The 23,639-nt window shown below is 39.0% G+C and overlaps 1 protein-coding gene across 3 annotated transcripts in view; it reads left to right on the top strand.

Moving 5' to 3' along the window:
• Positions 1–612: 612 nt before the first annotated feature.
• Positions 613–23,639, top strand: part of LOC130929692 (RNA-binding Raly-like protein) — a 208,670-nt gene continuing 185,643 nt past the window's right edge. Inside the window, exon 1 of one of the 3 annotated variants that reach the window (XM_057857080.1) lies at positions 613–978. The gene's annotated coding sequence lies outside the window, so the exon portion shown is untranslated. Of the gene's footprint in view, positions 979–1,017; positions 3,353–23,639 lie in introns of those variants that run through there. The other 2 variants (XM_057857082.1, XM_057857083.1) reach the window with 2 other exon arrangements.

Here is a 23,639-nt window from a genome sequence, read left to right as displayed (position 1 = left end):
AAGAGCAATAAATTATATTTTTGCACAGTAATATTTTCTTTTGTGTATACTTTAAAATTTTACATAAATCTTTCAATAGAATTATCGGCTTGACATTATCGGTTATCGGTTGGAATGAGGAGGAAATTATCGGTTATCGGTATCGGTTGAAAAATGCATTATCGTGCATCACTAATTAAAAGTCAGGTTATTAGCTATTGATTCTACAAAATGGATAAGTGACAAGACTTTTGTCAGTGACTTTATATTGGTTTGATTATATTTAGTTTATTTCTGACTTTTAATGATAGATAAGTGCTAAGAAAATATTTTGCTTGCTCGCCAGTGGCCCACAAGTGCCCCAGTATTGTATTAAGTCCAGTGACGCCCCTACCTGACACTGTCATGAGCATTAACGAATACTTCTAACAGATGTCATTAAGTGTCATCCGGCAAATTTAGACAATAAACTCAATTTATGTCCAGTCCGCATCTTTTACATCCATTCAAAAGTGACATAATTTGCCGTATGACACTTAATGACATCTGTCGTAAAGCATTCATTAACGCTTATGACAGTGTCATGGATAATTATGATAGTCTTAAGACGCCACACTCAAATAAAGTGTTACCTAATATTCCTCAATTCAAACTTTGAACCAGAGAAAAGTGATAAAGGAATTGTTCTTCAATTAACAAAGTTACGATTTATCTTAAGTAAAATTCATTACGTGTACCTTATGATGTGTTACGAGGATGTGTATTTACATATATCTGCATGCTCCATACATTCATTCATCCAGGGTAGAATGGAAAAAAAGGAAGTCCAAATGAACCCACGTGCGTGTACGTCACAATCCACACAAGCGTGCCCCCTCCTGAGTCACGTGACGCCAGCGCCGGCTGATGCTGTGAGCAGCGAGCGGACACACTGGAAAGAGTGTCAGCCTGCCTGTGAGCCAAGCACCTGCTACATTTCTTTTTCCATACTCCCGCTCGGTGAGTAGATCATTTGATCTCACGTTTTCTTCTCTTGTTTTTTCTTTTTGTCTTTCTTGTTTTGTTGTTGGTGTTCGGGCCACAGCTGTTGTGCGCATGCATTGCTCCAATTCATCCCGCACATCTACGCAGGACACATACGTGCTCGTGGAATCGTTTGGACACGCTCGCCTCTTTTAGCAGCATCCACCTTTTGCTTCATCTCCCGCCCCCGGTCTCTACACTGGCTCCTTTTGCTTAGGTTTTGGGGGCAATTTTACTTGGATTTTTTAAAAAAACATGTCTTTATTTTTGAATTTTTTGTCAGTGTTAGTGGTGGAATTGAAAGAATTTTGATTTTGGAGGATTTTGATTGTTTTCCGGCAGGTGTGAATTGAACTTTGCTGGAGTTTTTCATGCAGATGCCAGGTGAACTTTTGTTGTAGGACTGCAATTTTTAATTAGTTTTTCTTCAGCATTTTTAGCTAATGGGAAAAAGTGTTTTTTATGTGGAAGAAAATAAAAAAAAATAAAAGATACAGTATTTATAAATATATATTTTTATGCAATAAAACATGACAAAAATATACAAAATGTTAATAGTAAATTATTAGACGGCTAAATTAAAAAAAAACATAGTTATGTGATAAAAATATTAGAAAATACAAGATTATGAATTCAAAAATTTGAATAAAATACCCTCTCACCAAGCTGCTTGCTTATTTTCCTGTAGCCCATCCCAGCCTTTTGCAGGTCTATTATTTTATCCCTGATGTCCTTAAACAGCTCTTTGGTCTTGGCCATTGTGGAGAGGTTAGAGTTTGTTTGTTTGAGCACGTGAACAGGTGTCTTTTATACAGGTAACAAGTTCAAACAGGTGCAGTTACTTCCGGTAATGAGTGGAGAACAGGAGGGGTTCTTAAAAAAGAACTGAGAGCCGAAATATTTACTATTTGGTAATGTATCAAATACTTATTTCATGCAGTTAAATACAAATTTATTATTGAAGATTTATACAATGTGATTTTCTGGATTTTTGTATTAGATTCCGTCCCTCACAGTTGAAGAGAACTTATGATACAAATTACAGACCTCTACATGGCTTGCAAGTGGGAAAACCAGCAAAATCGTCAGTGTATCAAATACTTGTTCTCCCCACTGTATATGAAACCGTAAAGTTTGAAAGCCAACTGCGACATTGCAATTGCAAGAGATGCGTCTTTTGCCCAAAAGATGGCGTAGTCCCCTCCGAAATCAGGTCGCGTTTTCTATGCGAAACTGTGTAAAATTTTGTCAAAGTCTGCTCAGCCATTTTGGAGTCCATAGGGAACGAACACACACACAAAGTTCCATTTATACTGTATATAAGCATATTATGTTGAATATGATGTAATGTGTAGGCCTGTCGCGATAACAAATTTTAGTGTGCGATAATTTATTACATAAATTGTTGCGATATGCGATATTATTGCACCCCCCCCAATTAAAAAAAAAATACAATAACACTGTGAGAATACAGTATATATTAATAGATCATGTACACCCATTTAAACGCAATAAATGTTTACCCTTAAATTCAAAAATACTTTTTAGGAAATCACAACTAAAAACAATAGACCATGCCTCTTTTAAGTAAAAGATAACAATATTAATACTGCACAGAAACACAGAAGATATAAAATGTGTTTTTTAACAAAAATAAAATTGCACTTAAGGATTTAAGCATCTAGGCAAATGAAAACGTTTCCCCTCATAGCTTCTGCTATGTCGTTCCATGTGTAATACAGTGGTACCTCTAAATACGGAGTTAATTCGTTCCAGGAGCTTGTTTGTAAGTCGAAATGGTCATATGTCGAGCAGGATTTTCCCATAAGAATACATTATAATTCCAATAATTTGTTCCACAGCCCGAAAACCCACACTATATCCAAAATAAGTGCTGCTGTTACCATTGCAAATAGTAATTACAAAGAGCAAAACAAATAAAATATGAATACAAATCAGAATAACAATAATATAATAGCAATAATAACAATAATACAGTACAGTACCTGTAATAATGTAACAAATTGGCTTCTAATGTGGCAGACTTTTTTTTCTGTACCTGAACGCACCACGGGGCTGACATTAAGCAGGAGAGCGCTATTTTACTTTCTGTTTCGATCCTGGCGTCAACAGCAGTGGACACTTGACGAGTTGATGGAATAAATGATTTGAAACCTGACGAAGCTAGCGATTTCTTAGGCGATGTTACCACCATAAGAACTGTCACCTTAACTTATAAAGACTGGCGAACGGAGGGGGACCGCTGGCCGAGATCGGCATTCTACGACCCAGTTCATGGATGCACACACTGTGCTTATATTTTGCTATCATTCACATCTTCATTTCAATGGTAAGCGTCACCTTTTCTTTTTTTCTCCACCTGCACTAAACTAAAAACAGAACTAAAATGCATTTTTCGTAGTTGGTAACAAGGAAGCCGAACTTTTAACAGCACGTCAGCCGCACGCGCGCATGCAGGTGCACGCGATAAATCGCAGTGGAAAAATTATCGCCTTCATTTTTATGTACCTTGCGATAAATGGAATTATTGCATATTGCGACAGGCTTAGTAATGTGACATCTATATAGATCCTGGAATCATTTAAAAGTTTATAAATGTACACAAGGAAGACTCATTGTGTTGTGAGTTCCTATGGAGTTTACATGTGTCTCCTAGTCTATTTGGGTCTCTATTCTTGTAGCGTGTGTATTTCTTTGAGTAGGTGGAGTAGTTAAGATCTCTGTTTGAGACCTCCACTGATCCAGGTGTCCTAAAACAACTCAACTGATACACGCTGCCGTCAGCGGCGTTATTGGTGGGTTCTTTGTTTTGTTTTTCCTCCCCTAATTACCTGATTGCCCACACTTGTTTATCATTAGCCCTGCTCCTTATATACCTTTCTGTTAAGGCTCTGCGAACGCGGAAACAAGGTTGGACCTGACAACAGACACAAACGACTGAGGGAAGCGTACAAGGGTTTATTAAATACAAAACAAAAACACACGCGATCGCGGCCAAAAGGGGAAATAACAAAACGGGTCCGTGACAGGAGGTCGACGGGGATCAATATACAAACGCGAAGGTAAACCAAGGTGGTAGGCAGAGAGCCGATAAAACAACTAAAATACACTCACGTACCTGCACAAGGTAGAGGCATACAAAACTAAAGCGACAGGCGACCAAAACCCACCGAAGGGGCGAAATTACCAAAATAGCAAGTTACTCGAATGACAAGGGTGTCGAATGGCGACCAGCAAGGAAAATATCTCGGCAGCCTTCTCTGAGATCACCCGCGCTTAAATGCCATGTTGATGAGCCTGCATTGGATTCAGGTGAGACGTCGGACACGCCCACCACTACCAGGTCTGCAACAAAAACAAAATCCAACCAGCAGCAGAATGTGACACTTTCTTGTTTCTTGTCCTGTGCCAGTAGGTTTTTTTTTTGTTTGTTTGTCGGAATTGCAGTAGGAAGCTATAACATCATCTTCGAGTTAAGTTTTTGTCTCATGCTGTCTCTTTGCTGTTACAGCTGTCTTTGTTTGATCTTTGAAGAGATTTGTTTTCATATTCCCAGCAATAAATCAGATATTGAAACCTGCCATATACCTCATCTCATGAATTTGAGTTCAGCAGTGTGTGCCCCCCTTTTGACATCAACTCTATATCTCTGTGAAGAAAGAAAACTGTTTTTTGGTTTTGTCTTTTAGAAATGTATTTCCTCAAAAGTATCCTCAAATCAATAAACCAAAAAAAAAAAAAATCTACAAAACAGAATCATTTTTGCGTTGGTTTTGTGCATAAGAAGGAAAACGCGAAATCTAATCTGATGAATATTGCCAAAAATGCATCCCCTTTTACAGTAAACATTAGGGTTGTTCCGATCATGTTTTTTTGCTCCCGATCCGATCCCGATCGTTTTAGTTTGAGTATCTGCCGATCCCGATATTTCCCGATCCGATTGCTTTTTTTCTGCTCCCGATTCAGTTCCAATCATTCCCGATAATTTTTCCCGATCATATACATTTTGGCAATGCATTAAGAAAAAAATGAATACAACTCGGACGAATATATACATTCAACATACAGTACATAAGTACTGTATTTGTTTATTATGACAATAAATCCTCAAGATGGCATTTACATTATTAACATTCTTTCTGTGAGAGGGACCCACGGATAGAAAGACTTCTAATTCTTAAAGGATAAATGTGACTTTGTATATTGTGACTAAATATTGCCATCTAGTGCATTTGTCGAGCTTTCAGTAAATGATACTGTAGCCATGCCCAACTGCATGATGGGAAGTGGAAACATGACTGTGCGTAGTGCTACCAATTGATATATCTTCTCTGCGTTGGGAAATAACATAAGGTGTTAAGAAAAAGATCAATTGCTACCTTGCTTCCCCACATTGCTTCCCATGATATTTCTAATCGTGGGGAGAGGGATTGTAAGGCTTTAGCCAATTAAAAAAAAGGCTCCAAAGGCTGCCAAAATTCACTCTACTCATTTTACGCTGCCTTTTATCTCTCTGTATAGGTAAAGCGGCGCCATTACAGATTGAGCGCGACAATGCATGAGTGGGTCGTGCAGCGCATGCATTAATTGCGTTAAATATTTTAACGCGATACATTTTTTAAAAAATTAATTACTGCCGTTATCGGCATAAATTTGATAACCCTACCTTAAGCCTAAACTAAAGACTCTGGATGAGTGTAACATATTATGTCTGTAACCTTAAATACAATTAGAAAACGATTTAATTTTTAAAAAAATTAAAAAGAGGCATGGCCGATATTTTTTTTCCGATTCCGATACTTTGAAAATTATGTGATCGGACCCGATCGATGCCGATCGAGCGGGACATCTCTAGTGAACATTGCAAAAGCAATGATTTGTCCACATGTTAGGAATTTGGTCTGATTTATCTGCACCCTGGCTGCAAATATTTTGGTCCACCTGTGCAACTCTACATAAGATAAGGTAGGGGTATGCCATCTTAGGCACCCCACGATTCGATTCGATTACGATTCAGGGTGTTACGATTCGATTATTGAACGATGATCACGGTATTGACGATGATCGCGGTTATCACGATTATCGATGCATCGTACATTACTAAACAATAAAGTAGCCAAACAAATTTATGTCAATTGTTAATTTAAAATATCCAGGAATGATGGAAACATGTCCATACAACAAAAAGCTGACCTTAAGCTGCTTTATTTATTTATTTATTTATTTTTAAAAGAAAGTGCAAAAAAATTAACCATTTTAAAGGCAGTACTTATTTCTCTCAACAATACAGTAACATTTACAGAAGTGGAAGGAAGTCCACATTTTCTGGGAACAAAGTGTCATTAGAAATAAGACTTCTTTTAACCAATATACTTTGTTTTCACATATTTCTGTACTATTTTGCATGTTTGTAGTGTTACCGCTGTACTTAATCAGGGTTTTACATGTTCTGTGTATGAAATACACATTAGCGAATTAGCTAATTAGCTTAGCGCTCGGCGCTAACTGTTAACATCTCAAAAACGACAACAATAAAGGCTAAACAGTACAAGAGGGTTCGTGTGCTCACCTCTTATAGATGCACACGGGTCTTAGCAACACACGCAGGACATTTTTCAATTGACATGACTTGAAACTACAGCTGGACATCTGAAAGACGAACTATCGCTCTTCCCCTCTCGCACTAAAAAATAACTTGCGCGCTGAAGCGCAACCGCCGGGTCCATGCCTTTCTCATACAAAAATGTATTCTCCAGTCTTTTGAAAAGGAGTAAATCTCTCACTCAGTAACCAGCAGCATCCATCATAACGTTGTGCGTGCGTCCGTTAAAGGTGTCTTAAATTTCGTTCCGCTACGAGCGGATGTCATAAAAGTTATTAGGGAAAATCATCGTTTTTAAACCTTGATGAATCGTAATCGAATCGTCATGTGTCGAATCACGATGCATCTAATAATTGATTTTTTTTGGAACTCCCTTAGTTGAAGGGTGTGTAATGTTTTCGACATATGCCCAAAGACTATACTGTCTGTAAACGGAGTAAAACTATTATTTTCACATGCGAACACAGCACTTCATCATCAAGTCGACAAATTCCACTTGTTGCGAGAAAGCCTACATACAGTGGGGCAAATAAGTATTTAGTCAACCACCAATTGTGCAAGTTCTCCCACTTGAAAAAGATTAGACAGGCCTGTAATTGTCAACATGAGTAAACCTCAACCATGAGAGACAGAATGTGGGAAAAAACAGAAAATCTCATTGTTTGATTTTTAAAGAATTTATTTGCAACTCATGGTGGAAAATAAGTATTTGGTCAGTACCAAAAGTTCATCTCAATACTTTGTTATGTACCCTTTGTTGGCAATAACGGAGGCCAAACGTTTTCTGTAACTCTTCACTCTTCGCTTGGTGTAAAGAAATCAACAGTGGGAGCAATTATTAGAAAATGGAAGACATACAACACCACTGATAATCACCCTCGATCTCGGGCTCCATGCAACATCTCACCCCGTGGCGTCAAAATGTTAACAAGAATGGTCAGCTAAAATCCCAGAACCACACGGGGGGACCTAGTGAATGACCTACAGAGAGCTGGGACCACAATAACAAAGGCTACTATCAGTAACACAATGCGCCGCCAGGGACTCAAATCCTGCACTGCCAGACGTGTCCCCCTGCTGAAGCCAGTACACATCCAGGCCCGTCTGCGGTTTGCTAGAGAGCATTTGAATGATCCAAAAGAGGACTGGGAGAATGTGTTATGGTCAGATGAAACCAAAATACAACATTTTGGTAGAAACACAGGTTCTCTTGTTTGGAGGAGAAAGAATACTGAATTGCATCCGAAGAACACCATACCCACTGTGAAGCATGGCGGTGGAAACATCATGCTTTGGGGCTGTTTCTCTGCAAAGGGACAAGGACGACTGATCTGTGTAAAGGAAAGAATGAATGGGGCCATGTATCGAGAGATTTCGAGTGAAAATCTCCTTCCATCAGCAAGGGCATTGAGGATGAGACGAGGCTGGGTGTTCCAGCATGACAATGATCCCAAACACAAAGCCAGGGCAACAAAGGAGTGGCTTTGTAAGAAGCATGTCAAGGTCCTGGAGTGGCCTAGCCAATCTCCAGATCTCAACCCCATAGAAAATCTGTGGAGGGAGTTGAAAATCTGTGTTGCCCAATGACAGCCCCAAAACATCACTGCTCTAGAGGAGATCTGCATGGAGGAATGGGCCAAAATACCAGCAACAGTTGTCGTGTTCTGCTGCCTGTCAGAATTTGTTTTTGTTGCAGAGCCGGCTGTGGGGGCGTGCCGACGACGCACCTGCAGCTAATCCCTGCTCGTCAGCTATAGTATATAAACGCAGGCTATCCGGGAGAAGAATGCTGAGATATTTCCCTTGCTGGTCGCCATTAACACGTACTGCTTTCGAGTCTCTTTGTATTTGCCTTCTAGTTCGTCGGACGTCTTAGGTTTGTGATCCTCTGCCTTGTGCAGGTATTGAGTGTATTTTTGTTTGTCTTTTTGGCTCTCTGCCCTCCGCTCAGTTTTCGCGTTTTTTGATCCCCGTCGACCTATTTGTCACGGACCCCTTTTGTTATTCCCATTTTACCGCGTTCGCGTGTTTTGTTTTATTTGTGATTATTAAATCCCCGAACACTTCCCCTCTGTTGTCTGTTTTTGGGTTCAATCTTGTTCTCCGCATTTGCGGATCAGAACAACAGTGTGTGAAAAGCTTGTGAAGAGTTACAGAAAACGTTTGGCCTCCGTTATTGCCAACAAAGGGTACATAACAAAGTATTGAGATGAACTTTTGGTCTTGACCAAATACTTATTTTCCACCATGATTTGCAAATAAATTCTTTAAAAATCAAACAATGTGATTTTCTGTTTTTTTTTTTCCACACATTCTGTCGCTCATGATTGAGGTTTACCCATGTTGACAATTACAGGCCTCTCTAATATTTTCAAGTGGGAGAACTTGCACAATTAGTGGTTGACTAAATACTTATTTGCCCCACTGTATTTGGAAATTTGACGTATATCAGTACTGGCCTTTTTTTAAATCCTACCGGCCGATATGAAAATGTCAATTTAAAAATAAGGATGGGGTTGAGGGATCGCGCCATTTTTCAGAGGATCGGAATCTAGGGTTTTCGTTAAAAAAAACCCCAAAACGATATGTTTTTCTGCTCCATGCTCGTACAGCCTCACTCACTGCTGCTTTTCTTGGTCAGCAGTACACTGCGAGTTTTGCTTGTTAAAGATACCGAAGATTGACAGGTGTTGAAGCTTTGATCTTGGCAAAGAACCTTGGCAGCGCTACCTTCAGAGGCGCAGAATGTGTCACTCATTGTTTAGCTTGTTAAACGCTAGTGTACTGTGGCAACTCATTGTGTGTGTGTGTGTGTGTGTGTGTGTGTGTGTGTGCGCAGCTGTTCTCAGCCGTGAGTGGATTTCTAGCAGTGAGCGGATTTGACTGGACCCACTCAATGAATCAGCATTTTTCTACGTTATTCTTGTTTAGAAATAATTTACACACCCCTGAAGCTTTATTTTTTTTATTTGTCTGATTCAATAAACGTGCTTTCAGGATTTCATTAAAGTTCACTGTTTGCATTAATCTATTTTTTTACGCCAATTTTTATACTTTTACTGCAAATGAATATCAGCTCCAAAAATCGGTTATCAGCCCCTCTAATTACAAATAATCGGTATCGGTCCCAAAAAACCCATATCGGTCGATCTCTATCAACCATGGTCAACATGCTAGCATAATGTTCAATATACTGTAACAATTTTTAGGCCAATCCGTTAATGCCGGTTTGTTGTTTCACTCATTAAGACAACATTAATTTGATATATTTTATTTAGGGCTGTCAAAATTATCGCGTTAACAGGCGGAAATTAATTTTTTCAATTAATCACGTTAAAATATTTGACGCAATTAACACACAAATGCCCCGCTCAAACATATTAAAATGACAGCAAAGTGAAATGTGTACTTGTTGTGTTTTTCGGAGTTTTATCGCCCTCTGCTGACGCTTGGATGCGACTGATTTTATAGGCTTCAGCACCCATGAGCATTGTGTAAATAATTATTGACATCAACAACGGCGTTTATTTTTTGATTGAAAATTTTACAAATTTTATTAAAACGAAAACATTAAGAGGGGTTTTAATATAATTTTTCTAATCCTTGTACTAACATTTATCTTTAAAGAACTACAAGTCTTTCTATCCATGGATCGCTTTAACAATGTTAATAATGGTAATGCCATCTTGTTGATTTATTGTTATAATAAACAAATACAGTACTCATGTACCGTATGTTGAATGTATATATCCATCTTGTGTCTTATCTTTCCATTCCAACAATAATTTACTGAAAAATATGGCATATTTTATAGTGGTTTGAATTGCGATTAATTACGATTAATTAATTTTTAAGCTGTAATTAACTCGATTAAAAATTTTAATCGTTTGACACCCCTTATTTTATTGTTTTGTTGAAAACGGCAAAAACAAAACAAATTCAGCAAACAAGAAATTCCAATTGCCCTGATTCATCCTTTGTAGATTACACTTTTAGTGATAACATACTGCTGAGGGTGGAGGCAACACTGTGCTTATAATTCTCAGATAGCTCATTGGTATTTCTAATAGATGTGACAGTAAATTACTAATGCCTTCATGAAATATAATTTTGTCCTAACAATATGAATTTCTTAGCATGAATTAGTCACAAGCTGCTTTTCATTGGCTAGAAAAGTTTCCAACTTAGAACACTTTCGTTCTGCAAACTCTTTTGTAGCCATGTTTCAGTATATCAGCAGAGACACGTCACTATACAAGTTACAAAAACATATTGACCTCCCCCAAAACATTATGATCTGTAAAAACTTAACAACCAAGCCCTATTATGAATCAATAGTTAATTTTCCTGATTGGGTAACCAAATGAGGGAAAAAGGTTGCACATCCTTAATCCTAATGTTCCAAGGAAGGGCAATAGAAACATCACAGACCGCATACAAAGTTGCTGTGCAGTATCCACAAATTGGACTATTTGCAGTGCAAATGTGTGCTGTGGAAAAACAAAACAACTACCTGCCAATGGAGGCAGGCACAGCTGCGCTTCTCCTGCACACATACAAGCACACACACCTCATTGTGTGGTGCTGTGTCTAGATAACTGACAACCACAGGCAGGCATCACACACTTGGCAACTTTAAAACTGACTTAATGAGTTGGTGGCAACGAGGAGGAGGCTGGTTCACGAGTCCAAATTCTGCGCTTGTTCATTATGCAAACCATGCTGGTAGATTTGATTAATTGCTCGACATTGACCGTGCAGCTCACCCGCAAAGTACTCGCGTCTAGAGTGGGGCGCACAGGTCATACACGTACTGGTTGCGTCAATGTACATTAAAGCTGTGTTTTTCAACCTCTATTGAGTGAGGGCACATATTTTCCTGCTGAAAAATCTGATGTCACACCACCAAATAAAAATGTTACAAAAAGTAGAAGTAATGCAAAAATGATTACCTAATCCCAATTTACTCAGATTTACTTCATATGGACATTTTTCAGTCTGTCAAATAACTTTGGTGCCCTTCAAGTTCTTCCCATATCAACAAATCATGGAGGAGTCTGAAATTTGTGCATGTCCACTGTGAAAGAGATAATCTAAAAACAAAAATCCAGAGATCACAGTGTATGATTTTTAACAATTTATTTGTGTGATACAGCTTCAAAAAAGTATTTGAACACTTTTGTATCAGCTAGAATTCTGACCCCGTAAGACCTGTTAGTCCTCCTATTAAAAGTCCACCTCCGCTCCAAGTATTATCCCGAATCAGAGACACCTGTTTGAGGCCGATAGCTGCATAAAGACACCTGTCCACCCCATACAATCAGTAAGACTCAAACTTGTCACATGGCCAAAACCAAAGAGCTGTCCAAAGACCACAGAGACAAAATTGTACACCTCCGCAAGGCTGGAAAGGGCTATGGAGCAATTGCCAGTCAACTTGGTGAAAAAAGGTCCACTGTTGGAGCAATCATTAGAAAATTGAGTCAATCTCAATCTGAGTGGAGCCCTGTCCGGAAATAAAACACAACCAGTATTCTATTATAAAGACAGTAACAAGGAAACGTAAATCACACATCCCAATCACACATCCCAGTCAGAACTACTCGAGTTCCATTTTTTAACGTGCACGGGGACGATCTCCGACTCTCTTCTGTTGTGCACGCCCTTTTATTTAGCAAAATCACATGATAATACATGGTAAATGCAGAAAGTGAGTACATGGCATGCAGTGAATGGTTAGTTCAGAAGAGCAACAGTTTAGGAAGTGCCTTAATTGGTATTGTTTCTCAAAACTGGATGCTTACTGTGAAACAGAAGTAAAACTTATTACAGCTCAACCAGGGGATTTTCCACAGGATAACATCGTAAGGTACGACCTTGGAAACTTCGCTGTAGCTGGGACGAAAGGGAGTCAAAACGTGATAAGGCAGTCAACTGGCGTCATTTTGGAAGTTCAAAAAAATACAACACACGAACCTGGATGAATAGTCTAACAAATGAATATAGTATCACACCAGTTATGTGTTTTATAAGCATGAATAAAATATATTCTTTCACAAGCCCCATGTAAGATATCACCTCGTGGGGTCTCAATGATCCTAAGAAAGGTAAGGAATCAGCCCAGATGTACATGACAGGAGTTGGTCAATGACCTGAAAAGAGCTGGGACCACCGTTTCCAAGGTTACTAGACGTCTTGCTTTGAAATCATGCATGGCACGGAAGGTTCCCCTGCTTAACACCAGAACTACCATCAGTAGAGGATCAGTTGATACAAATCACTTTTGTATACAGAGAAGGGTCATCTGACCCTAATCAGCATCTGTTTTGTGAGCATTGAGGTTCTCATTAGTCATTCCCATTGACACTCGCAAAACCGCATGGTTGCATTACTCTAACTAGCATCTTGAGTGTTTGCAAGGCAGGAGTGCCTTGGCGTTGTCGGACAATGGACCGCTCAGGCAGGCAATCGGGCGGACGACCTTTTTACATCTTCCAAAAGCTGCATTTTGCCTACGTACAGGGGACGGTGTAATAAGAAACAAACAAAACATTTTTTATGTGGTGACATTGGACACTTCGCCCTTTTCCCGGGGCTAGGTGTTGGAGGTTGTTGCTGAAGCAATTTTTCCTGCTGCGCCTTCTTTGCGGCCACATGAGTGAGCCAATTCCTTTGCAAGACCCACCAAGAAGTCCACCCGTCTCTCTTGCCTTCCGGTGTATAAGTGTTCAGTGCTGCCATGTCAATCATATAGTAGGACACAGCGACTGGCATTCTCTGTGTTCCTCCGTGTTTGACAAAGCAAAGGGAGCACTGGATTTGCAAACATCCAAGATGCTAATTGCAGCTATCCAGAGTGAAACCCCCCCCTTCACACTTCGCAGCGACGCCACAGGAGTGTGTAGGGGGGGTTGTCTCTCTCAAATATATTGTTATAATCATTTGTTTCAGATGTACTGTAATTATTTTATGTATAAAATTAATTTGGTGTTCAAAAAGTCTTTTTTTCAAACTTGAGTCTCGAAAAAGAGGGGGTCATCTTATAATCAAGGCAGTCTTATATTAGGCCCAATTCGGGTACTTATTTGCAGCTCTATCACACAAATAAATCGTTAAAAAATCATACATTGTGATTGGATTTCTCTTTTAGATTTTTAGATTCTCTTTCTCACAGTGGACATGCATCTGTAATGAAAATTTCAGACCTCTCCATGAGTTCTAAGTGGGAGAACTTGCAAAATAGCAGGGTGTTCATTTGTTTATTTTCTTCACTGTATAACATATATAATTATTTCACCATTTAATTCATTATTTAATGGACACATGTTACAGCACTTCATTGATTTATTTTATCTGTCAAACCATCATAGTCCGTGGACGGGACTAACACTGATCCAAGTCTAATCGATTGCTGTCGTCTAAAGTCTTTCAAAACATGGCGGCTATTGAGGATATACCTTAACTTTCTTGGGAGTTGGTTAGAGATATTTTAGACATTGCTAATTACGTGGAAGCAGGACCTGTTGACCAAGAACATGTAGTGTGCAAAGCACAGGAGTTTATTGAAGATGTTTGCGTCATTTCGGCTGTTCGTTGCAGCACTTCATGAATTTTTGAGCAAAACCTGCTATCACTCATCCTCCATTGGTTTGACACGAATAAAGGAAGTGCCACGTAGTGTGTCAGAACATGTTTACTGTCTAAAATCGACCCGTCTTGGCTTCATGTGCTGGATAACCAATCAGGTGTTAGTCCCTGCCACTGACTTTGATGGGTGATTTTGACAGATAAAATAAATGAAGTGGACATTTAATCAAATTTTTATATATTAATTCCACATTTGATAAATTATTGACACTTGAGTATTGATTTTATTCATATATTTCCTTCTGTTCCATTTGGTCCTCCATGCATAGTGAGCGTGTAACCTGGTTGAAGTTTGTAATCTATGTTGTATTGTCATTTGTTTGCAATAGCTTTTGTGAGTCAAACTGCTCTGCAATCAAGCGAATTCGAAATCAGTGATGGTGTGTCTTATTGTGCAAGTACCTACCCATTTTGTGCTTCCTACACACACCCGCAATGGCCAGACCAGGTCTTAAAATAAACTTGCTCACCGACACACCTACCCGCCAATGGTCAATCAATGCGAAGAGTTTAGATTAAATATACATTAACATTATACACTGCTGGCCAAAAGTAGTGACACGGCTGCAATTCTGTCAGATAATGCTCAATTTCTCCCATAAAATGATTGCAATTACAAATGCTTTGGTAGTAATATCTTCATATATTTTGCTTGCAAGGAGAAAGCACAAAAGAGAATGGGAAAAAAAAAAAAAATCATTATCATTTTACACAGAACTCCAAAAATGGGCTAGACAAAAGTATTGGGACCCTCGGCCTAACACTTGGTAGCACAACCTTTAAACAAAATAACTGCGAACAACTGCTCCCAGTATCCGTCAGTGAGTTTCTTACAATGCTCTGCTGGAACTTTAGACCATTTTTCTTTGGCCAACTACTCTAGGTCTCTGAGATTTGAAGGGTGCCTTCTCTGAACTGCCATTTTCAGATCTCTCCAAGGTGTTCTACGGGATTCAGGTCTGGACTCAGTGCTGGCCACTTTAAAGTCTCCAGTGGTTTCTTTCAAACCATTTTCTGGTGCTTTATGAAGTGTGTTTTGGGTCATTGTCCTGCTGGAAGACCCGTGACCTTTGAGAGGAGACCGAGCTTTCTCACACTGGGCCCTACATTGTGCTGCAAAATTTGTTGGTAGTCTTCTGACTGCATGCACACGGTCAAGCAGTCCAGTGCCAGAGGTAGCAAAGCAACCCCAAAACATCAGGGAACCTCCGCCATGTTTGACTGTGTGGGCTGTGTTCTTTTCTTTGAAGGCCTCGGTTTTTTTCCCCTCTAAACTCTAGAGGTGGGAATCTTTGGGCACCTAACGATTCGATTACGATTCAGAGGCTCCGATTCGATTATAAATCGATTATTGATGCAAATGTTTTGTACCTAAATTCCAAAATTGTTCAAAAATCCTGTCATGCTAAACCAAACTACTATTTCAGTATCAAGTTAACAGTTAATAACAGTAAATGAAATACTCAAGTTCCCATTCTGTATCAGCAGCTTTAAACTACATTCAATTTAATGTTGTGAATCAACTTTCCCTTCCGTCTACTTTCGACATGTCAAAGTTTTAAAACAGTTTCATCATTTAAAGAGAGATTCTAGTAAAGATTTTGCCGATTTAGGAGTATTTTAGATAAAAAGTTAACTAGGTTCACTACATCAGAGCCTTCTAGGGAAGTCTACTGCTTTAAGATGGCGGCTGTTTAGTAATGCCGGCAAGTCTGTCATTTGGCATCTAGTTCTACATATAAGTGATATCTACTGTAGCCGTATGTGGCCGTATGTTTGTAGCAACTAGCAACAGGGTGTTGTTTGTAGCGGCTGACGGCCGCAGTCAGGTATGATTGTTTTTTTTTGTTTTTTTTTTTTTAAATCTAGCGGCATGAGTTGAACATGATGTTTACTCTCGGTCCGTTCCTCATTGCGTTTTAAAGACTGCACTGACCGTGTTTTAGTTCCGCTTTACCTGGTATAATTCAATAATCGGAATTTGGATGTTTGTGAATCGTTCTAAAATCTTCCATGGCCGAATCGCGAATAATCTAAGAATTGGAAATTTTGCACGCCTCTAGTAAACTCTATGTTGATGCATTTTCCCTAAAAGCTCTTCTTATGTCTCATCTGACCAGAGAACATTCTTCCAAAACGTTTTTGGCTTTCTCAGGTAAGTTTTTGTAAACTCCAGCCTGGCTTTTTTTATGTTTCTGGGTCAGAAGTTGGGTCTTCTTTCCTACCATAGAGTCCCTTTTCACTCAGACGCAGATGGATAGTACGGGTTGACACTGTCGTACCCTTCGATTGCAGAACAGCTTGAACTTGTTTGGATGTTAGTCGAGGTTCTTTATCCAACATCCGCAGAGTCTTTCGTTAAAATCTCTCGTCAATTTTTCTTTTCCGTCCACATGTAGGGAGGTTAGCCACAGTGCCATGGGTTTTACACTTATTGATGACACTGCGCACGGTAGACACAGGAACATTCAGGTCTTTGGAGATGGACTTGTAGCCTTGAGATTGCCCATGCTTCCACACAATTTTGCTTCTCTAGTCCTCAGACTGTTCTTTGGTCTTCTTTCTTTTCTCCATGCGCAATGTGGTACACACAAGGACACAGGACAGAGGTTGAGTCAACTTTAATCCATTTTAACTGGCTGCAAGTGTGATTTAGTTGTACACCACCTGTTGTATGCCACAGGTAAGTAACAGGTGCTGTTAATTACACAAATTAGAGAAGCCTCACATGATTTTTCAAAGGGTGCCAATACTTTTGTCTGCCCCATTTTTGGAGTTTTGTGTAAAATTATAATGATTTAATTTGTTTTCCAATCTCTTTTGTGTTTTTTTATTGCAAGAAAAATAAATTACCGTAATTTGGCGAATTTAACACGCTTCCCCCCCCCCCAAAATCAACTTGTAAAATCATGGTGCGCATTATAAACGGGTACATGGATGGAGACAGAATTATATATATGTGTGTATATGTATGTATATATATATAAACTAGGGCTGTCAAACGATTACAAATTTTAATCGAGTTAATTACAGCTTAAAAATTAATTAATCGTAATTGATCACAATTCAAACCATCTATAAAATATGCCATATTTTTCTGTAAATAATATAATTATATATATAAAATATATTATTATATATTATTATATAAAATAATAAAAATAATAATTATTATTACAGACGGATACATACAGTACAGTCAACATACGGTACATGAGTACTGTATTTGTTTATTATAACAACAAATTTAAAAAAATGGCATTAACATTATTAACATTCTCTTAAAGCGATCTATGGATAGAAAGACTTGTAGTTCTTAAAAGATAAATGTTCATACAATTTATAGAAATTTTATATTAAAACCCCTCAATGTTTTCGTTATATTAAAATTTGTAAAAATTTTCAATCAAAAAATAAAATAGTAGCTCGCCATTGTTGATGTCAATAATTACACCATGCTCACTCATTGTGCTGAGACCCATTAACTCATTTGGATTCAAGGGCCAGCAGAGGGCGCCAAACACCGAAAAACAAGTAACAAGCGGACATTACACTGCTGTCATTTTAATCTGTTTGAGCGGGGCATGTGCGTTAATTGCATCAAATATTTTAACGTGATTAATTAAAAAAATTAATTAATGCCCGTTAACGCGATAATTTTGACAGCCCTAATATAAACCGATTTTTTTTTTTTTTATTGACACGGCCACGTTGTGTTGAAGAAACGTATGCGGCGATCCGTTGCTGACCATTACAGTGCGTGACGTCACCATTTTGTTTCGGTAATACTTCACTCTGATCGGTCGAATGATTTCATCCGTGTTAAATTCTGCTTTTTTCACTCTTCATAAAGCACAGAATTTAGGTTTCTTGAACTCATTTGAATCAACGTCTATTGCAGCTCCGCAACTCGGACCATAACAAACGTAACAACACAGACTTCCTGTCTGTGTCCGTCAACTATATCTGTCCCTCGGGAAACTCAAACCCAAATAACAATAGTTCCTATTGTTACTGTTTTGTCGACAGCGATGAGCTCTCGCAGATTTCCGACTTAACGTTCTCACTTTCATTTTACCGTATCAATCCATGGAAGAAACATTTATTCATCATGATGAAACGAGCAAGTTATACAGCAGCCTTTAAAAGAAAAGCCACATTTGTTTTGTTTTCTCCTAGATTCTGGTAAGTTGGAGAAGTTGTCAAATCTTATTATTTCCGAAAATATTGTCAGTTTACGGTAATATTTTGAACTACCAATGTGCTATGCTTGTGCTGTGTTTCACCAGTCAGTAAAATGACATTTCTGTATCTGTACACGAGCTCTGTTTTCTTGTATTCTTCTATTTATTGGTGCTAAAATTAGGGTGTGCGTTATAAACGGGTACAATAATTTTCCCTAGATTTTACAAGTAAATTTGGGGTGCGCATTATACACGGGTGTGCCTTATATTCGGGAAATTACGGTAAGATATTACTACCAGAGCATTTGTAATTGCAATCATTTCATTTTCTGGAATAAATTGAGCATTATCTGACAGAAATGCAGGGGTGCCAATACTTTTGGCCAAAAGTGTATATTCAAAGTTGATCCAGTCAAGCATGTATTAATGAAAATCGGTCTTGTTTTCAATCGCAGTAAAAATGAGCTGCTAAAATATTTTGAAAAAGGACCTTCTGGGCATTGCAAACCAGATAAGATGGCATCAAAGGTTATAAAAAATAATGGGAAAAAAATGCAAGATCACCTTTAAAAAGAAAAAGTCCTAAGGGCTGCTCTTGCCTTGTAGTTGGAACTAAAGTAACAAACATTGTGGTTCAGCTCTGTTAAAACAGATCAAGGAAAGGCATATTTGCAGTCTCTTCTTGTTTTTTTTTTTTTTCTTTTTTCCAAATGAACGATTAAAAAATATCTTGAATTGCCAAAGATTTTGTAAGTTATCATCATGCTTGCTTTCTTGTCTGAGCTATGAAACAGACACACAATATAACACCTGAGGTCTTAAGGCGTTTAAACTTTTACATCTAAAAAAGACAGGACCTTTAACATCTTTTCCGGCCCACAGACCTTTGCATGACGGACATCAGGTCAGGCTCGCTGAGCATGAAATGTGCCACTAAGCAAACAGCGCTTATCTTGGGCAAGGCATGCAATACCCAGCTTTCGGTACACAGGCATTGAATCACTATGAATCTAGTTAAGACAGACAGACAGGCATTGCTGAAGCTGGACTTAAGCCTTTTTTCTGGCTCAGTGGAGGCCTAGACACTTGCAGAACAAAAGCAGCCTTGGGGATCTGATGTTGTCTTGGGTTGGTTTTGTTGGGAAATGGTGCACATTTATTCAGTCAATAGTCCAATACTTTTCGTACATCAGCTTGCGACTAGGCTTTTTGATGACAGAAGTGGGATGGTCAGGCCACTTTTCAGGTAGCCAGAATAGAGACATGTGTGACACTTTTGCAATCGAGGATTGAAATGGAGCCAAACCTAGTGTGCTCAGTATTTGATCTATCTTCCAGTCTCTGTGTAAGAGGAGGGATAGCTATCCAGACAGATGTGGTGTTTTTCAACGTAATAGACCAATTTGACAGGTCATTTAGTGTACGTCAGCCAAGTTATATAATATCTCTATTAGGGGTGTGACAAAATATCGAAATTGTGATATATTGTGATACTTTGTATCCCAAAAGGTTATCGATTTTCTCCTGCCAAGAATCGAGATATCGTTTTGAAAAGGTGTCAATGTCTAAAAATTAGGGGTGTAACGGTACACAAAAATCTCGGTTCGGTACGTACCTCGGTTTTGAGGTTGCGGTTCGGTTCATTTTCGGTACAGTTAGAAAACAAAATGCAAAATATAAATGTGCTAGTTGTTTATTACACACTTTTGTGCTTTCAACAATAGGAACATTAGCCTATACAAAGCTAGAATTCTGCTCAGAAAGTAGCGGGTATTTAAAGATAATAATCCAACAACAATTTGCCTTTCAGACCCCGCGTATTGGTCAGCTTTCTTTCTGAAAGAAAGAAGAAAAAAGAAGTCCTGTGCTAAAGAGAAAAGTAATCCCTATGACAAAGATTTTAACATGTATTTTACAAATGAAATGCCTCAATGAATTTTTTTCCCTTATGAACGGTTTTCAAAAGCTTTATTGGTGGATTTTCTCAAGTTAAAGCACCACACAGAAATTAATAAATTTAATTGTGTAAGCAGGATCTGTGTATTATTCCTATTATTTAAATGCAGGTGTTTTAGCTCATTTCAATTTATTTTATTTAAATGGGCTATTATTTTTTATTATGTGTTTATATTTTCCAAATGTGATGTAGTAGTCATTTATATTGTGTATTTTATGTTGTATAACTTTAGTTCCTATGTGAATATTAGTTCCTACTTGTTTTGTTGTGGTAGGAGGGTTTTGTATTGAACACGGGGCTGTGTTGGTTATTGTTATAGCAGAGAAGACAGCAGTAAATCAACAAAGACAAGTCAACTGTGCCCCGATCTACCACTCAAGAGATCTGATGGACTCAAAAGTGGGTTACGATTGCATATTAGTTTGAAAATCGACCGTGTTTTTACACGAGTGACTTCCAGTCTGCCCGATCCTAGCTAGTAGTATTGACACAGGAGGGCTGCGTCTCGCGTCAAATAATAAACTCTGCCGTTCTTTTCGCGTGCGTCGCGTTGAGCCGCTTTAGGGACGCGTCTAACACGCGGCCGCACTGCGACTGGTGTGCATTGGCTGATTGTTTCACTGCGTTCTCGCGGTGGCCACGTCGCGCCGTTGACGTTTCTGGATTATATACACAAAGAAACTGTAACCCGATCGATTGTGGCCGCGACAGCCGGTAAAACTTTTCCCTCATCGTTGCCTGTCTCAAAAAGATGAATTTTTTGAGTCTCTGTGGGCTCTGCTCACGAGCAGCACGGGCGCAACGGCATTCAGTGGTCCCGGTCGTTCGTCTTGGTCGCACAGTGACTGGCATCCCGGACGTCCTACCGGTTGTTCTGCTTGGTCGTCCGCCGCCTGGCATCCATTCGGTCGTCTTACGCCGGCGTCCCGGCTTGGCCTCTCGTTGCCGTTGAATAGGGTTGCGGGTCTTACCAAATGCGCCACTGCCCTCCAGTGGCCAGTTTTATTGCTTTAGAATGGATTTTCAACTTTGTGCTTTGGAGCTCAATGGCGTACTGCAAGCAACACGTCACTGCCGCTCATTAATATTCATGACGTTAGCTACTGTTGCTAAGGGAGGATACAACCCCGTTTGTCCCCAATAAGAAATGAATGGAAATCGTGTACGAAGGAGATGTTTACAAACCTAAACCTACCAATTCTCAACGAAAATGATGTCCCTGGTGCCAATTCACTTGCTAAGATGTGGAAGTACATAAAAATGTTCAGTTAAAGAGATGGCTTGAGTGTCGAGGGCTGAAAAAGACGGAAAAAAACGAGCCGACCTTAGCATAGCCGCTTGGTTTGTTTACATGCTCTGAAGCTGGGGAAGGGAAATGACATAAGCCCGATTTAGGTGTCATAAAATATCGTTCGGGAGGTGTGACAGTAAAGGTGAAGTCGACAGTTTTGACCATTATGGAGTAATTTATCCATGTCGTCCTGAATAAGTGCATTTTTATTATTTCATATTCCATTTAGCACAAGGCTGTTATTTGTCATGACCATGCCATTTAAATAGCAATTGGGGAAAAATACTTGGATAAAAGGAATATCCTGTAAAAATATATTGAAGTAGAGAGGCTGAAACAATGACATTTTGCAACTCTCTTTGTCGCGTTTTCCTCGTTCTGAATAATTCCCCCTCAATGGGCTGACTGGTCCTTCTCAAGCCATTTATTTAGCTATTGGGGAAAAATACTTGGATAAAAAGAATATCCTGTAAAAATATTGGAGTAGAGAGACTGAAACAATGACATTTTGTGGCTCTCTTCGTCGCGTTTTCCTCATTGTGAATAATTCCCCCTCAAGGGGCTGCATGCTAAATCAGATGAAATCGTGACTCCGCTGACGTCAGCCACCTGTTGGGGACGCTAGAGCCCTATAATGGTAGGCGTGGCTAACCGGCAGATTAAAAGACTAATTTCTCGTCATCTGCGCTTTACTAAATTGTTGTATATAGTCGAATCGTTTCAAAATTTTATTCTAATTCACATAATAATCCTATATAAGACTTTTTCTCCTGTCGTACGGACTTTAAATGGCCCAAAATTACCTCATTGCCTGGCATTGGCTGCTACTGATGGCCATAGACGTTCAATCCGTTTGAAGTGGGAGGGATGGCAGCGGATGAACTAGAGCTGAAACGAGTACTCGAGCAACTCGAGTAACTCGAGTTTAAAAACTGATCCGAGTAATTTTATTCACCTTGAGTAATCGTTTATTTTGACAGCTCTAAGCATCACGTTTTGCTCGGACTACTTTTAATGCGGGACAACGCGCTGTCTTGTGCGGAAAGGAAGAAGGGGAAAAAAAAAAAAAACTTACTGCAGCCGACAGCCGCCATAAACGACGCCGACGTTGCTAAATACTAGCCCGCACGAAGCTACATTGGTAACAGGTACCGTCTGATGCGTCTCATAGAGATCACATGTATGTTGAAGTAGATGCGAAATGACAGACTCGGCCGCGTCTGGGCAGCGTTAGTAAACAGCCGCCATCTTAAAGCAGTAGAGCGCTAAGCGCTAATAAATAAGATTAATGTTACTGTCGCTACTAGCTCACGTAACGTTAGCCCTGTGGAGGGCTAGGTTTCAATTAATTATGACCACTGTCGATGCGTGGCTAACGTGTCTTACATACAGGCTTTAACATAACATAGCATTGTGGAGTGATGAGGGTGTAAAATAAAAACTTAATCATGCTAACTATCAATTTTAGCTCAGTAGTCATTGCTGGATAAAACACCAAGTAGCACTGGTCCCTAATGTGCTCCATTACAGCCTGTATCATACATTTATTTTGAACACTGCAAAAACTCAAAATCCTATCAGGACTTACAGTTTAGACTAACTTAAAACTCAACTAGAACTTAAAAATGGCTTGACACAAAGAGAAATTCAATTGAAACACGTGGGGAAAAAATCCCAACTTTTAAGTGATGTGTGTTATCAAGCGTAACGGCATTTTTAGGTAATATATATATATTTTTTAATAAGATCTAAAAGTTTTTTGAGTGAAAGCAGTGAATTAGTCTTTTTTAAAATTCTAGTTACATCTGAGATGCAATTGTTGGCTGTTTTCAAAAATATACATCGAAAATAAAGACATTGATTGACTGAAAATGGTTCAAGATTAGATGAAATGTCTTGTTTTCTCATGTATATTTATAATTGCTCTTCACCTAA

This window comes from Corythoichthys intestinalis, chromosome 14, assembly GCF_030265065.1.
Source record: "Corythoichthys intestinalis isolate RoL2023-P3 chromosome 14, ASM3026506v1, whole genome shotgun sequence".
Taxonomy (NCBI): Eukaryota; Metazoa; Chordata; class Actinopteri; order Syngnathiformes; family Syngnathidae; genus Corythoichthys; species Corythoichthys intestinalis.
Note: the sequence above shows the minus strand (reverse complement) of the source record. Positions and strands in the feature narration are given on the sequence as shown.